Source organism: Lepidochelys kempii, chromosome 10 (assembly GCF_965140285.1).
Source record: "Lepidochelys kempii isolate rLepKem1 chromosome 10, rLepKem1.hap1, whole genome shotgun sequence".
NCBI lineage: Eukaryota > Metazoa > Chordata > Testudines > Cheloniidae > Lepidochelys > Lepidochelys kempii.
The window spans coordinates 71,154,411-71,169,344 of NC_136389.1; the positions used below are offsets into that span (position 1 = coordinate 71,154,411).

The 14,934-nt window shown below is 48.2% G+C and overlaps 1 protein-coding gene across 4 annotated transcripts in view; it reads left to right on the top strand.

Moving 5' to 3' along the window:
• NTRK3 (neurotrophic receptor tyrosine kinase 3) overlaps positions 1–14,934 on the top strand; it is a 455,727-nt gene that overhangs the window by 368,175 nt on the left and 72,618 nt on the right. The gene's annotated exons all lie outside the window — the stretch shown is intronic.

Below are 14,934 nucleotides of genomic sequence, written 5' to 3' on the forward strand. Positions count from 1 at the left end.
GCCACCCAGCAGCACTTATCTCCAATGATCTCCCTCTCTGGGACACAGCAGGCCAACAGGCAATTTAAGGGCTTACAAAGACGGGCTCCTTTGCTGGAGGACAGAGGAATGAGTGGTGGCGCTTAGCTCATCGTTTTATCTGGGTCTCTGAAGCTTGCCTCAGCTCTACACGTGCATGTGCCAGAGCAGATGTCCCAACAAGGATCCTGCATCCGGAAGAGCTATCCCGTTAAGCTGACAGCTGCGAATGGCGTGTAGAGTGGGGATGAAGGTAACTTTGTTTTACTCAGCCTTTTTCCCCATCTTTGTCTAAGACAAATGTCTCAGCTGCCCGAGGGCTTGAGTTGAGACTCTCCATGAACTGTCAGGCTTGGTAAATGGGAGAGATGGTGACAGCTTTGCCTATGAGGCTGTCAGTGGGAGTTGTCATTTTCATAACGCTCTCACCGCCACCACACCAACCTGTCCGTGTCCATGTGTGCGTATGCAAAAGGAGGGGAGAAGCTCCAGAACGGTGCTGGATGGGAGATATTGGAACTGACAGCAGTGGGATGTTGCAGGAGCGGTTTCACTGTAACTCTCCTGAAAAGGCCCGAGGAAGTTCTGATGGTCTCTCACTGGCCCCCAGTGAGCAAAATAAGGTTCCATGGTCTGGCATCAGTCTGCCTCTCTCATGTCCTGAGCTGACTTTCAAACACACTCATTGTACGGGCGCCATGAGCAGGTTTCTGCCTGTGCTTCTAATTACAGTATCTCTGTGCCTGGTGAATGGGTGCTGGGTTTGACAGCAAAAAGGTCTTGTTGAGCCCAGGGTGCCCTTCAGGCTCTCTCCCATTCCAGGTCCCGTGCCAGTGTATCTAGAGAGGAGGGGATGTGCTCCTCTGAGGGGAGTGGGCATGATTCACAACCTCAAACAGAGGCTGACCAACTCAATGCTGCACTGGGTGCCATACCCCCAACTTCCCCCAGGCGTGCTGGAAGCATGCAGCCAATGGGAGCTCACCCCAATCTTTCCCTTTGCCCAGTGTGCCAGTACCCTGGTTGGGGTTCACAGATCAGTAATGCTGCCAGCCAGGACCTGATCATCGATTACTGTAGCCTGGCATTATGGCCCAGTTATGGTCAGTCTTCAGTCCACCCGCCTTGCATGTCCATGGAAGCTGATTTCTCCAAGCATCTGAATTCCCATGACCTCAATATATTTTGGAAACTGTGAACCCCAGATAAGCAGGCATAGTTGTGTCTTAGTGCTTGAAAGAAGCAGCAGGGGTTCTCATTGTGCTTGCTGGTGGGTTTGGGGGTTTTTGTACCTGGTGGCGGATCACTAAGACTTGTATTAGGACTTCATGGTTACTGAGACATCAGTCATGTGAGCTAGTGGCCAGGTAAGCTTCTATGTAAAATGAGTCTGGCCAAGACTGAGGTGCATAGGCAGAGCTGTGTGGAACAGGAGAGGGTGGCGCAGGTCAGGACTGCGCTGCTGGCAGAGCATGCTCAGGAAGCTTTCACAGGCACTTGCCTGCACTCTGTCCAGCTCTGTTTCCCCAAACTGCACAGGGCGAACTCAGAAACTCTGACTACTGTTTTGTTGATCTAGGAGGCCATTAGCACTGATCAGCACGCCATACCAGAGAAACCAATAAAGCTCCTTTCAAGAAAGCCCCGCTACTTGCTTCCTTCCCCCATCCCGCCCCTAAGTTCTCCATGCTCCCAGCCTCCTCCTTTGTCCACTGGGCAGGGACAGGGCAAGCTGCAAAGGAACCCCTACCTCTGTCAGCTAACTGCAGTGGAGCATCATCCCTCCATTTCGATTTGTACCCAGTGCAAGCTGCAGATCTCACAAGGTAAGCCCTGGTGTCAGCAGAGGATAAAGAGCCCTCGATACAGCAGTCAAGCTTTAAACACAGGCTTGAAGGAGCCGAGAAAGGAGCGCGCAAAAGAGATCAATGAAGGGCGACTTCATTTTTGCTTAACGCTTTGAACCGTTCCGGCTGTGGCTTAAGTAATGAGCCAAGGAGTCCTTGTTACCTCGATATTTACCGATGCCTCCAGGCGCTGATCAATTGACAGAAAAGTTTAACAAGTCACAGGAAAATGAATGCAGCCACTTTAAAGGGGAAATAGGTTCTCCTTTCCTCTACCCTCCAGCTCTTTGGGCTAACTCTCAAGTTCCATGGCTTTATCCCCTCTTGTCTCTGCATCCTGAGCTCCCAACATATTGTTTAGAGCTTCTGCTCTGCATGTAAATAGACTCCTGCTACGACAATCTCTTTAGTGTTGCCGTGATGGTTAGTGGTACATTAAATTCCCCAGAGTAACCACTTCTCAGTCAGCTGTGTTTTCAACCATCCGTGTTCTTATTGAGCTGTACAGAAAATGGTTCATATCCATCCATGATGTAACTCTATTAGCTTTGGTGGCTCTATCCCAAGGATGGATTTGAGCCAATATATGGCCATTTCATTCTGTCAGATGCTCAGAAATATATATATATATCCTGCTGTATTTTCCACTGCATGCATCCGATGAAGTGGGTTTTAGCCCACGAAAACTTATGCTCAAATAAATTTGTTAGTCTCTAAGGTGCCACAAGTACTCCTGTTCTTTTTGCGGATACAGACTAACACGGCTGCAACTCTGAAACCTGTCAGAAATTTAGGTTACCCTCCTTAGCACTTTCCTTACACAGGAACTGTTCACCATTCAATGCCAGGAAAGAAACAAGTGGCAGGAAGGCCAAGATAAAGACCTTTCAGAGGTTCAGTTGCCGAGCTTCTCTAGTGTTGCTGGAATCTCAGAATGGGAGATTTATCTCCTGATTAACTGTTTAGTTCTGGATTTCACCAACTTGGATATACCACAAGAGTGGTCTTTACTCATAGGAGTTCGGTATGTTTGCTTCCATCCAGTGAGTGATCTCCTCCTGCTTTTGTTCGAATCACTGGGTGCTTTGCTATTGACTTCACGGGGACCAGGACTCAACTGTAAGCCAGGAAGACTAACGGCAGAGCAGAAATCTAAAACACCCTGTTAATTGAGTTTTTCCAGGGCTTGATTTGATTTTTGGGTTAAGACTTATTTCAGTTCTTACTTTGAAAAAACTGTTCTCCCACCCTGGTAAATATATGGCAGAGTATTTCCTTGACAAGTAAATATGATGATCTTTCCAGCACTAAAGCAAAATGTCAAGTACAAAGACAATTATTTTTGAACTTTGATATCAGTTTTGAACTAGTAACTGTAACTGCTGACTAATCAGCAGGTGCGAATCCTGGTTGTTCTGAACAAAGCAAGGGAATTCATTGTGAGAGCTGGTTAAATGATTCATTTTGGGATTAGTGACTCATATGCGACCTGATTCTGGTTTCTGAGAACATGGGGTTATTCATAGGGATTTGCCCCATGGTTTCAGTGGATACCTTTCAGCACATTGTGCCTTTTTTCTAGAACAATTTGCTTCAAATATTCATTGTTGTGTTGTGTGATTGGTCCACGGTATTGTTTCTGCTCTCTGATTGGATGACTGAACATTTTTAAACAGGAAAATAGTGAAGATGACCAATGTAAAGGTGCTATTAACAATTACTACTACTGTACTGGGTCAGTCACTAGCATGGTGTTTCTGTACCGTATATGGGGATGGATATTTCACCCTAGGGATCTGTCTGGGTAGCAGAGCCTACCCACCTGTAGCAAGCAGAAGGAGGCCAGGTCTAATAGTCACCTAACAGCTTGCACTTAAGAGTCATTAAGAGACAATACCAGAGCCAGTAGCCTTAATGGCTCTAGCTGGATCTCTGGGCAGCCCACAAACTGGTCTGAACAAGGGGAGTGAGCAGGACTCATGTACACTTGCTAAAGAACCCAGGAAGACAAAGGGAGGGATGAGTGGTTGATATAGAGACAGTCAGAGACGCTCTCTAGGGGAGTCAGAGGGACCTGGACTGGGAGTCGCACTCAGACACTGGAGCCTGCCAGCATGGCTGAAGAAGTTAACCCTGGGTTGCCATTACAAGATGGTGGTGGTTGTTTTAATTCATTTTCGTGTAATGCTCTGTTGTAGCTGCTAAGTAAAACCTCTTTGTTTTAAGAGGCTGTTGGTCATTGTATCCCTGGTCAAAGGTTCCCGAAAGGAAGAAAGGTAGGTACCCGAAATCCAGGGTGATCGGCAATTGGTATTATAGGAGAATCACCAGAGTTTACCCTGAGACAGGTAGGGCAAGAGACCTGACACCTGAGGTGGCTGCATTCAGAGAGACTTGAAAGGGGCAGGGGTGCAGCTAGCCCTATAACCATGACACTGGTAGATAACAAAGTTTTGTAACACATTTTTGGATAGAGAATCATTGGTGCTAACAGTTTTGGGGTTTAGGAATATTTTTCTGCATGTCTGTGAGCTGTCCATATACTCATGAGTAACAAGAATCGGAGCCTATGAATGCACCTGAAATCTGTGCTTTTAGTGATAACAACTGTGATTTTTTTATTTTTATTTTTTAACCTTTTTGACCAGCTCTATTAAAGGCAGTGTCAGTCCCGTAGAAACAGAAGTAAAACTAGGGCTGCGTGCCTCCTGCCCTGATTTTACTGGGGTTATTTCCAAATGAATAAATTAGAATGGTCGCACTCTTTGAGCTGACTAGGTGAGAAATAAAGTGTCCTGCAGCATCTTTTAGGGCCGGCCTGTCATCCTAACAGGACATGTGTTGAATGCATGATGCTGTATTGCTGCTGGTCTGTGTGTACCGAGCCCTGACCCCGATGGAAGCCTGGGTGTGGACACTATAGCAATACCACTAGTAAATAATAACAGTGACCACATGCCAATGGTGTGCCGGTGTTCCAAACATCATGACAGGTGAGTTTGTTACGCTGGGCAAACTGTTAAAGGTGGCTTTTCTGCTTGCAACTTCCTGTGTGGTCTTTGTGTCTGGTACGTAAGTGCAGTCAGCGATATTTTGGATCAAGAATGCATTTTGGTTTTGCTGCCATAAGTTTCTGGCAATATTTTGAGGGTCTTTGGAACAGCTGTACATTCGCATAAGCAGATGAAAGCCAATCCTGGATTGATGCTGTGCTATCCAATGCCCCACAGAATGCAGCAGTAACTGCATAGTTGTCTTGTGCTTCCCATTTCCCAATCAATTGGTGCCAGAGAGGTTTGCACATTTTAAAGTGTTCAAGCATAGCGTGTATGCTCAGCAATGCCAGAATAACTCCAAAGATACTCATCCCCCAAAGACACCACATCTGACAGCATGCAGACATTGCAGGCGATTGAGAAAGGAACTCTTTTAAAGAGATAGGTAAGTGCTGAATTTTCACTTTCCAGGAGGCTACTATTTATGACACATTGAGTTCAAATCTGTCTTAAATCGACAGCGAAAGTGAGTTTGGTGGATCTGATCCCAGTGTATAATGGGCATCTGTCAACATCAGACAGCCTCGAAAGAAATTGTCAGTTTCTGCCCAGGAAAGGGTCTGGGACTGCAGTAGCAGAAAGTGCTGCGGGATTGGAACTGTGTGGGGACCCAAATGTGGAACAGTGGGTTGAGGCTGTAGATCAGGATTAAGGTTCATTGGCAAGGCTATTTAGCGGTTCAGGACCGGGTTCAGGACCAGGTCAGAATTGAGGTACATTGGCAGAGTTGCGTGTGGTGTCCCAAACTATCCAACATGCCTTTGCAGAAGGATAGAAATACAATGTCTAATACTAGGTGGTGCTGCCAGTCCCTGATTTTCATTGGCAATAGAAAAAAACAAAAATGACCTTCATGCTCCTTTTCTTCTGTCTGATCCCAGCCGAGTATGTGTCATAAGACACTTGTACTGGCTGTGTGATTTCCATCTAGCCTGGGGTGTTCTACTTCCTCCTCTGTGAAAAAGAACTTTAAAATGCAAGAATCAGCCTGACTGAGCTGAGAGTCAAGATGTGAACAGGAGGACTGGACCAGATACCTATGGGGGAAAGTAACTGAACCTGCTTCTTGCTCTACACCATGTGCCTCCTCTGGCAGGACATGGTCAAAAACATGGGAGAAGATGAAAACAACCAAGGTCCAGCAATTCCCCATTCCACATATACACGCCACGTTTGCACTCTCATGACACCCTCGCTACGTGAACCCAACAGAAGCTCCACACTTATTGCTTCAGAAGAGGGCAACAAGGTCCCTGCCAATGCATCTTGGAGGAAAATTCCTTCCCATGCGTAGAGTCAGTTTATCTTGACCCTGTTCATCTGTGAGTGACTCTTGGGAGCTCTATTCTGTTCAGGTTCTTATATCACCCTCATCACCATAGTATCTGAAGCATCTAATCCTGTTTATCTTCTAAGACTCCCCTTCCAGACATCTCCCAAGCTTGAACCCTGTTGGCATGAGTTTCCCAAACATGTCACAAATTGGAATTGATAGCAGATTTCGGAGAAGTGGAAACTTCTTCTGTCAACAAAGGGGGTCACTTTTAGGAGACAGAGGGAACACCAGCAGCCTGAGATGTGCAACAGCTTGGCCAAAAGCTGGAGAGAAGCCACCATCTTTCTAAGGTAGTATGGACTAAGACCCACAGCATGGGAAACTGTAGTACCCAGCCAGCAAGAGACAGTGGGTATGTCTACACTGCAGTGTAAGCCCAGGGTTAGTGGGACTCGAGTCAGCTGACCTGTATTAGGGAACCCTGGGCTTGAGCATCTACATTGCATTTTAAGGCTATGTTAAAACTTTTTTAACCCATGCTCGAACCTAGGGCTGTGGTGTCCACGCTGCAGTATGCAGACCCAAGTCAAAGTAATCGTATCCCAGTGTCCCTAGTGCCTTGTCCCTCCCCCAAAATATGGTCACTCTAGCCCTAGGACTGTGGTGCACTGTGGAAAAACTTTACTGCCCGCCCTGCATGTTACTAGGAAGCAGCTCGCTTTGCAAAGGGTTTGATCAGTTCACTCTCCATTGCAAACCCAGGAGGCTCTTTGATAGTGTTCTTGCAGATGGGTGATCAGAAAGATGGGTTAATGCTGACCTGGGCTGTTGCTGCTGTTTGCAAAAGGGGTGTCACTTCCATTTTCAATGGAGTGGATTGCAGACTGTTGGGATAGAGAGGACTAAGGAAGTTGTCCCATGGAATTGTGGGATACTTGCGACTGACTAAGCGGGGCTGCACCTACGCTGCAAAGCAATAGGGTTTGGATCCTGGATCCTGGCTTAACTCAAGCTTGGATACTCTAGCCCTGCAGGGTCCTGGGACCCTGGATCCAAGTCCTGGGTTAGCACAATTGCAGTTTAGACGCAAGGTGGGTTATGCTCAAACACAGCTTTACGTGCAGTGTAGATGTACCCAGAGTGTGGACTGAAATCTGCCTCACTGGGCTCTTTCATTCCCTTGAAAGCGCTGAAGAATAAGAGAGATCTTGGGGTCGGCCCTCTCAAGCAGAATTACGGGAGTATTCAGCCTTTCTGCTTCCCTCCAGGATCCATGCGTGACACAAGGAAGAGGGGTCTTAGCTTCCAAACCCATCCTTGGCTGAACCCCTCTTTGGGATGAACAGAGTAAGGGATAGGTTCTCTGTCTGCTGATTTTCTCCTCTCTTTTGAATGAGGACTGACTCTCCCCATGAGGATTTGGTGCTTCACCATGCTCAGTTCACTGTAATAGAGCAGAGACACCTAATCTGTCTTGGAAGGTCCATCTCCTTCACTGGGACGGCAGATGTTTGGAGTGAGAAGTGAGGTAGATGTTTTTCAGTCATGGTGCAGGGAGTGTATGCATGGGCACATGCTCAGAAAGCAGTAAATATCGCCAGGCTTAGAGGTGATGTTGATTTTCCTAGATCAGGGGCTGGGTTTCGAAAGGAGTGTGATGTAGTAGGCTAGACTGGAAGTCCTGGGTTTTCTTCTCAGCTCTGCCAGTAGATAACCATGTAACCTAGTGGTAAGTCTCTGCTCCTGTGTTTCCTCATTTGTAATAATATGTAGGATGTAATAGTTCTCAACTCCCTCGCAGGGGGAGTCTGTGATGTTCCGGGGTAGATATTTAGAAACTACTGCTGTCCCGTGGGAAAAGAGGGAACACTGTCAATATCGGACACTGGGGAAGCCGTGATGCATCCTTGAGGAGGAGTAACTTGCTGCCGTAATGATTCAGTGGAGATGGGAGATGTTCTTGAGGTTGGGAGAATGTCAGGAGGTAGTTTGTTCCCTGTGCTGCTAACAGACTGAGCTTGAGTCCTCAGTGATGAGCTTTTGAGGCCTGGGGTGCAGGAAGGCAGCTCTGCCCAGCAAATAGCCTGCAATGTCAGAGAAAAAAAATGTCAAACCCCGAGGACTTCTTCCTCCCCTCCTCCACAAAGGGGCGGCCTGTCCCAGGAGGAAAAGAGAGGGCCCAGGAGCCACTCAGCACTGCACCAGACTGCCTTACAATCCTCCAAGTACAGATTCTGACTTAGTTCCATGATACTTTTTTAAAAACGTCCATGAATCATTTATAGCCCAACAGATGAAACCAAGCACCAGAGTTGAAGAAAAGGCAGAGGGTCTCAGGCAGGGAACATTCCATTATGTATTATACTAAATCTTGAATGGGTAGTACTTTTTGTCTGCCCTCTTAACCTTTACTTTTGGGCTCTCTCTCTTTCTAAAGATAACGCTCTCTGATGTGCTGGCCGTTTCAATTGTATCAAAAAAGCAGCAGCTAATCAGCTGCTTCTCTCGGTGTGATAACCGTCAGCTGGCCTTAGACAGAGCCCAAAGGCATTCCCTAGAGAACAAGCGCAGCAGCAGTGCTGACGTGGAGAGCTCAGCTGTACTGGCTTGGGATGGGGTTAGGATGAGAAGAGGGAGTCTCCAGACTCAGTTATCACCAGGGTGGTATCTGGACAGAAAAGAGTTAACAGAAAAGGATGGAGCTAGGCTGTTCTCAGTGGTGGCAGATGACAGAACAAGGAACAGTGGTCTCAAGTTACAGTGGGGGAGGTCTAGGTTGGATATAAGGAAACACTATTTCACTAGGAGGGTGGTGAAGCACTGGAATGGGTTACCTAGGCAGGTGGTTGAATGTCCATCCTTAGAGGTTTTTAAGGCCTGGCTTGACAAAGCCTTGGTTGGGATGATTTAGTTGGTGCTGGTCCTGCTTTGAGCAGGGGATTGGACTAGATGACCTCCTGAGGTCTCTTCCAACCCTAATATTCTATGAACATTAGAGTGTGTGGTCAGAGCCACAGTGCAAGGATTATTTGACTAAAGGGTTTGCTTTGAGGGACTGGATGGCTCACAAGATTGGTAAAAGAGAGATAGAGGCTTTCACTTCTGGGCTGCCAGTTCCCATGTGGCTCAGGTCAGTTGTGGGTGAAAGCTGTTGCCATCACGTGGCTGCTTGGTGGCCTATATGAACTGAGGTTGTGGATCTCAGCCCAGTTCTTTGTGGGCAGGTGTCCACGTCACAAAACCCACCACTACATTGTTGGAAGGCAGCGGAGGCCAGTGACTGAGTGGGTCATGAAAACTGTGTTGTGGTCTCCCCCAGGTCAGGGATGCAGGGGGAGAAGTTTGTATTGCATTTGTCGTGTCCTGTGGACAAAATGAGGTCTTCCATATGCAGAACTTTCTCCAGCACTTCTCACCAGCATTAAAATTCACACAAACAAAGGATGTTTCTTTTAAAGGTGACCTGAAAAAAAGGACGTTGCTTTTCATTTCTGTTTTGTTTTGCTTCTTTATGATGTCGAGAGAGAGACTGGAAGGTGGGGGTTTTCCTTCAAAACGTGTTTGTTTGCTTTTTCCCCCTCTCCTTGTTCTCCCGCGTTAGAAATTCAGATCGTGTCAGCTCTGGAAGACTCAGTGATGACTGGAGAGGTAGTAAAATGATGCACCACAAGAGCCAAGAGAGGAAAAGCTAAAACCCATTTGCTTTGCATTGGATTTTGTTAACACCTATTTAGTAACAATGCCTAATTAATAGGTGGGATAAATGTCATAGGTTCTGAGACTCAACATCCCTCCATTTCAGTTAGGTTGTGAGGGCTTACAGCAACAAGCTCTGCAACAGCCAGGGAAAAACAGACTTGAAACGCCAGCTATTTCTAAAGTAGAAGAATAACAAAAGGTTTGGCAAAAACCTTTCAGGCCTTCTTGAATCCATCATAACAAAGAAAAAACAGGGTGGGGGCATGAGTATAGGACCAAATTTTCAACTTCCTTTGCAGATCACCTTTAAAAACTCCTAAATGCTGGGTGTGGACTGGAATCCAAGGCAGCAGGCCCAACTGGGTTTGTTACTGAAAAGAACCAAGAAGGGCTAAAACAGAATCCAGGTGAGCTCTGGAAATGGAATGGAAGAGCTGCAGCTGCATTTAGCTGGCTCGCATGGATTCAGTGTTTCATAAAGCCACTTTGCCCTCCTTCTCCAGGCTCCCACAGTGATTGGCTTGAGCACAGGAGACAGCAATTTAAGGAATGCTCAGAAGACTGCTGGACTCCTTGTTTGTCAATTGCAGATTTACTCTGACCTGTTCCCTCCTATGGAAGTTGGGTGCCAGTGAAAATTCCAGCATCCAGCCTTAGCTGAGGTCTAGGTGCCAGCTTGTTAAGCAAAACAATATTCCTCCTTCCACCAAGATCTTCCCGTGATGCTAAGTGCAACTATGGCAAAAGCACACTACATTAAACCCGATGAAGCAAAAGTGTACGGACTGGGGGGAGCATGCCATGAGTATACTGAGACATAGTTTTGAAATAAAGTCACAATGTGGAAAATGTGATCTATGGAATGCTCTTGAGTTGATCCCAACTCTGGCCTTTCCTGAGACCAGACTCCTTATCACAATGAATATTAAATACTCTTTTGCAGACTAACCTGAGATCCCCTAACTCATTTCACTTTTGAATACCTAATTTCTGCACCTCTATCTAAAGACCAGCCATGTGCAGGGGCAATAGGCACTTACTATCTATTGCTTATTAAGAGGTTTAACAAGCCTGGTTAATTACAACGTACTCGAGGATTTTCTAGCTTATGAAAACTGTCCCTGTTTGTTTGTGTAATGCTTTAATACTGTAACACTCCAATTAACTGTGTGCACATATGCGTGATCGCAGGGCTTAACATACAGTGGGGATATTCAGGAGACATGGGAAGCCTTTCATATCAACCCTTGCTGCGCCAAAGAAATGTTTCTGTATTTACTGTCCAACATCTCATGTAAATCGGATCACTCCTAAAGCAGAACAATGTAACTCCTGCTAAGCAATACTCTTTTCCATGAGACCCCAGCAAACACAGCACTAGGGTTAGTTTGGGTTTGGTTTTTTTCAAAAATGGCTAATCTACTGAAGTTGCATGAGATGCCCCTTGGAGTGTTTCAGAATTTGTTCTCACCCTGTTGCTGATTACTCAAACAATTTGTACCTAATTATCTCCCCTTCTTCTTCGAGTGCTTGCTCATGTCCATTCCATTGTAGGTTTGTGTGCTTGCCACATGCACTGGTGCCGGAAGTTTTTCCCTCAGGGGTATCCGTAGGAGACCATCTCCGGTGCTCTGTGGAGTGGCACCTGTATGTCATGGTATAAGGGGTGCTGCCAGCTCCCCCCACCCTCCGTTTCTTCCTACCACCGGTGATGGTGCTGGAACATCTCTTGCTTTGGCAAACCTTCTCATTCTTAATTTGTTGAGACAAACTTTTTTCTGTAAATAGTTAAAAGTTGGTAGTAGTTTCCCTTAGTGTAGTTAATTAGTTAGTCCTGAACGGGACTCAGCCTAGGAGCGGGGCATGCCCCGATCCCCAGGCTTCAAACCCTGTGATCGCTTAAAAAAACCGATGCCCATCAGTGATCCTTATAGTAGCTGTCTGAGGTGCTTGCCTTTCCTCCCTGCATGGGTCTCTATAACTTTGGACCGTTGGGTCCTCAACACCCTGATGCAGGATTATACCCTCTAGTTTCTTTCTCTCCCCCCTCCCACTTGCCTTCCTCGTCCCTCTTCAGGGACCCCTCTCATGAGCAACTGCTTGTGCAGGAGGTTCAGGGCCTTCTGCAAGTGGGGGCCGTGGAGAAAGTCCCTCAGGAATACATGGGCAAGAGAGTCTATTCCCGGTACTTTCTAATCCCTAAAGCCAAGGGCAGGGGGTCTAAGACACATTCTGGACCTGCGAGACCTTAACAGATACCTCAAGAAGTTGAAATTCTGCATGTTCTCCCTGGCCTCCATCATTCCCTCCCTGGATCCAGGAGGCTGGTCTGCCACCCTCGATTTGAAAGATGCATGCTTCCATGTATTGATATTCCAGGGGCCCAGAGAATTCCTACGCTTTGCAGTGGATCCCACTCACTACTAGTTCACAGTGCTCCTGTTTGGCCTGGCTACGGCTCCGAGGGTGTTTACCAAATGCATGGCGGTGGTGGCAGCCTATCTCAGGCGGCGAGGTATCCAGGTTTACCTGTACCTCGACAACTGACTCATCAAGGGCCGCTCCAGGTCTCAGGTCCAGCACGACGTCTTAGTGCTACAGCTCACGTGCCGTGCTCTGGACCTGTTGATAAACGAGGAAAAATCATTAGTCCTGGTACAAAGGATAGAATTCATCGGAGTGGTCCTCAACTCAACCTGTGCTAGAGCGTTTCTGCTGCAAGACAGATTCGAGACAATGGTGAGTCTCATTGCCAGCATCTCTACATATCCCCTCACCATGGCCCGGGTCTGCCTCAGGCTGTTGGGCCACATGGCAGCGTGCCCTTGCGTCATCCACCATGCGATGCTCAGGCTGCGACCCCTCCAATAGTGGCTGTCAACAGTCTATACCCGTCCAGAGACCATCTGGACAAGATCATCACGATTCCACCGAAGGCATTTATCTCCCTGCGGTGGTGGTCCAATCCGGGGACTGTCCTGGAAGGAGTTCAGTTTGAGAGTACCCAACCCTCGGTATCTCTGATACCGGATGCCTCCGACCTCAGTTGGCAAGCATCTCTCTGCACGTTGCGGACCCAAGGGACATGGTCTCCAGAGGAGCTGACATTGCACATAAACGTCAGGGAGCTCAGGGCAGACCGCCTATCCTGCAGAGTCTTCCTGCCACACCTCTGCTGTTAAAGCATACAGATACTCAAGGACAACACAGCCTCAATGTTTTACATCAACAGGCAAGGGGGAGCTCGCTCATCGGCCCTCTGTCAGGAAGCGCTCCATTTGTGGGACTTTTGCATCCAGCACGGCATCAACCTGGAGGCGTCACACCTCCCCGGCGTCCAGAATGCGCTGGCAGATCACCTCAGTAGGTCCTCCACCCGGAGGTCGTCCAGGTACTCTTCCGAAGGTGGGGAGCTCCCCGAGTGGACCTGTTTGCCACCAGACAGAAAAGGAAATGCCAGCACTTCTGCTCTCTGCAGGGCCTAGGCAGGGACTCCCTCTCCGATGCCTTCCTTCTGTCGTGGGAGGGGGATCTGATGTACGCATTCCCGCCAATTCCGCTGGTCAGCAGGGTCCAGGCAAAAGTCAAAAGAGACAAGGCAAGGGTCATCATAATTGCCCCGGTGTGGCGTCACCAGCACTGGTTCGGCATGCTCATGAACCTGACCATGGCGCACCCATGGCCACTGCCCAGCTGTCCGGATCTCCTCTCGCAAGACCCATGGGCAGCTCCTGCACCTGAATCTACCCACCTTACACTTCACGGGTTGGTTTTGCTGAGTGGCTGAACCTGGAGGAAAGGGCCTGCTCCAGCCAGGTACAGCAGGTCCTCTTGGAAAGCAGAAAGCTCTCCACCAGAACGACTTACCTGGCAAAGTGGAAGCGATTCTCCTGCAGGGTGGAGGAGCGTGGCATCTCCCCAGCACTGTCGTCTGTGCAGTCCTGCTCCACCTTAAGCAACAAGGTCTCACGCTTTCCTCCATCAAGGTGCATTTGGCAGCCATATTGGCTTTCCACCAGCAGGTCCAGGGCAAATCAGTGTTTTCACATGACATAATCCATCCGGTTTCTGAAAGGACTAGAGCGGCTCTTCCCACCTGTCCAGGACCCATTCCACAATGGGACTTCAGCCTCATCCTCTCAAGGCTCACTGGGCCTCCCTTTGAGCCACTGGCCTCCTGCTCCCTTTGACATCTGTCATGGAAAGTAGCTTTCCTTGTAGCCATTATCTCAGCGAGGCAAGTCTCCGAGATTAAAGCCCTGACTTCGGAGCCCACTAACACAGTTTTCTACAAGGACAAAGTCCAGATGCGACCCCACCTGACGTTCCTGCCCAAGGTGGTGTCCCACTTCCACATAAACCAGGATATCTTTCTCCCGGTTCTCTGTCCAAAGCGACACTCAACTGTGGAGGAGAGGCGTCTGCATACTTTGGATGTCCGGTGCGGCCTAGCCTGGAGCACACCAAGACCTTCCGTAAGTTGACCCAACTGTTTATTGCAACCGCAGACAGGATGAAAGGCCTACCAGTGTCCTCACAGAGGATCTCTAACCGGATCACATCATGCATCCTGACCTGTTATGAATTGGCATGGACTAAGCCGCCACCTATTCTAAAGGCCCACTCAAGCAGGGCACAAGCATCCTTGGCGGCCTTCCTAGCACACATCCCTATCCAGGACATCTGCAGGGCCGCCACATGGTCATCAGTACGCAGGTTCACGATGCATGACGCCATCACCTAGCAGGCCAGAGATAACGCTGGATTCGGCAGAGCTGTGTTGCAATCGACACATCCATGAACTCCTACCCGCCTCTGGTGGTACTGCTTGGGAGTCACCTAATGTGAAATGGACATGAGCAAGCACTCGAAGAAGAAAAGACAATTACCTGTTTTGTAACTGGTGTTCTTCAAGATGTGTTGCTCATGTCCATTCCATGACCCACCCTCCTTCCCCACTGTCGGAGTTTCCGGCAAGAAGGAACTGAGGGTGGGGGGAAGCCGGCGGCGCCCCTTATACCGTGCCATATGGGCACCA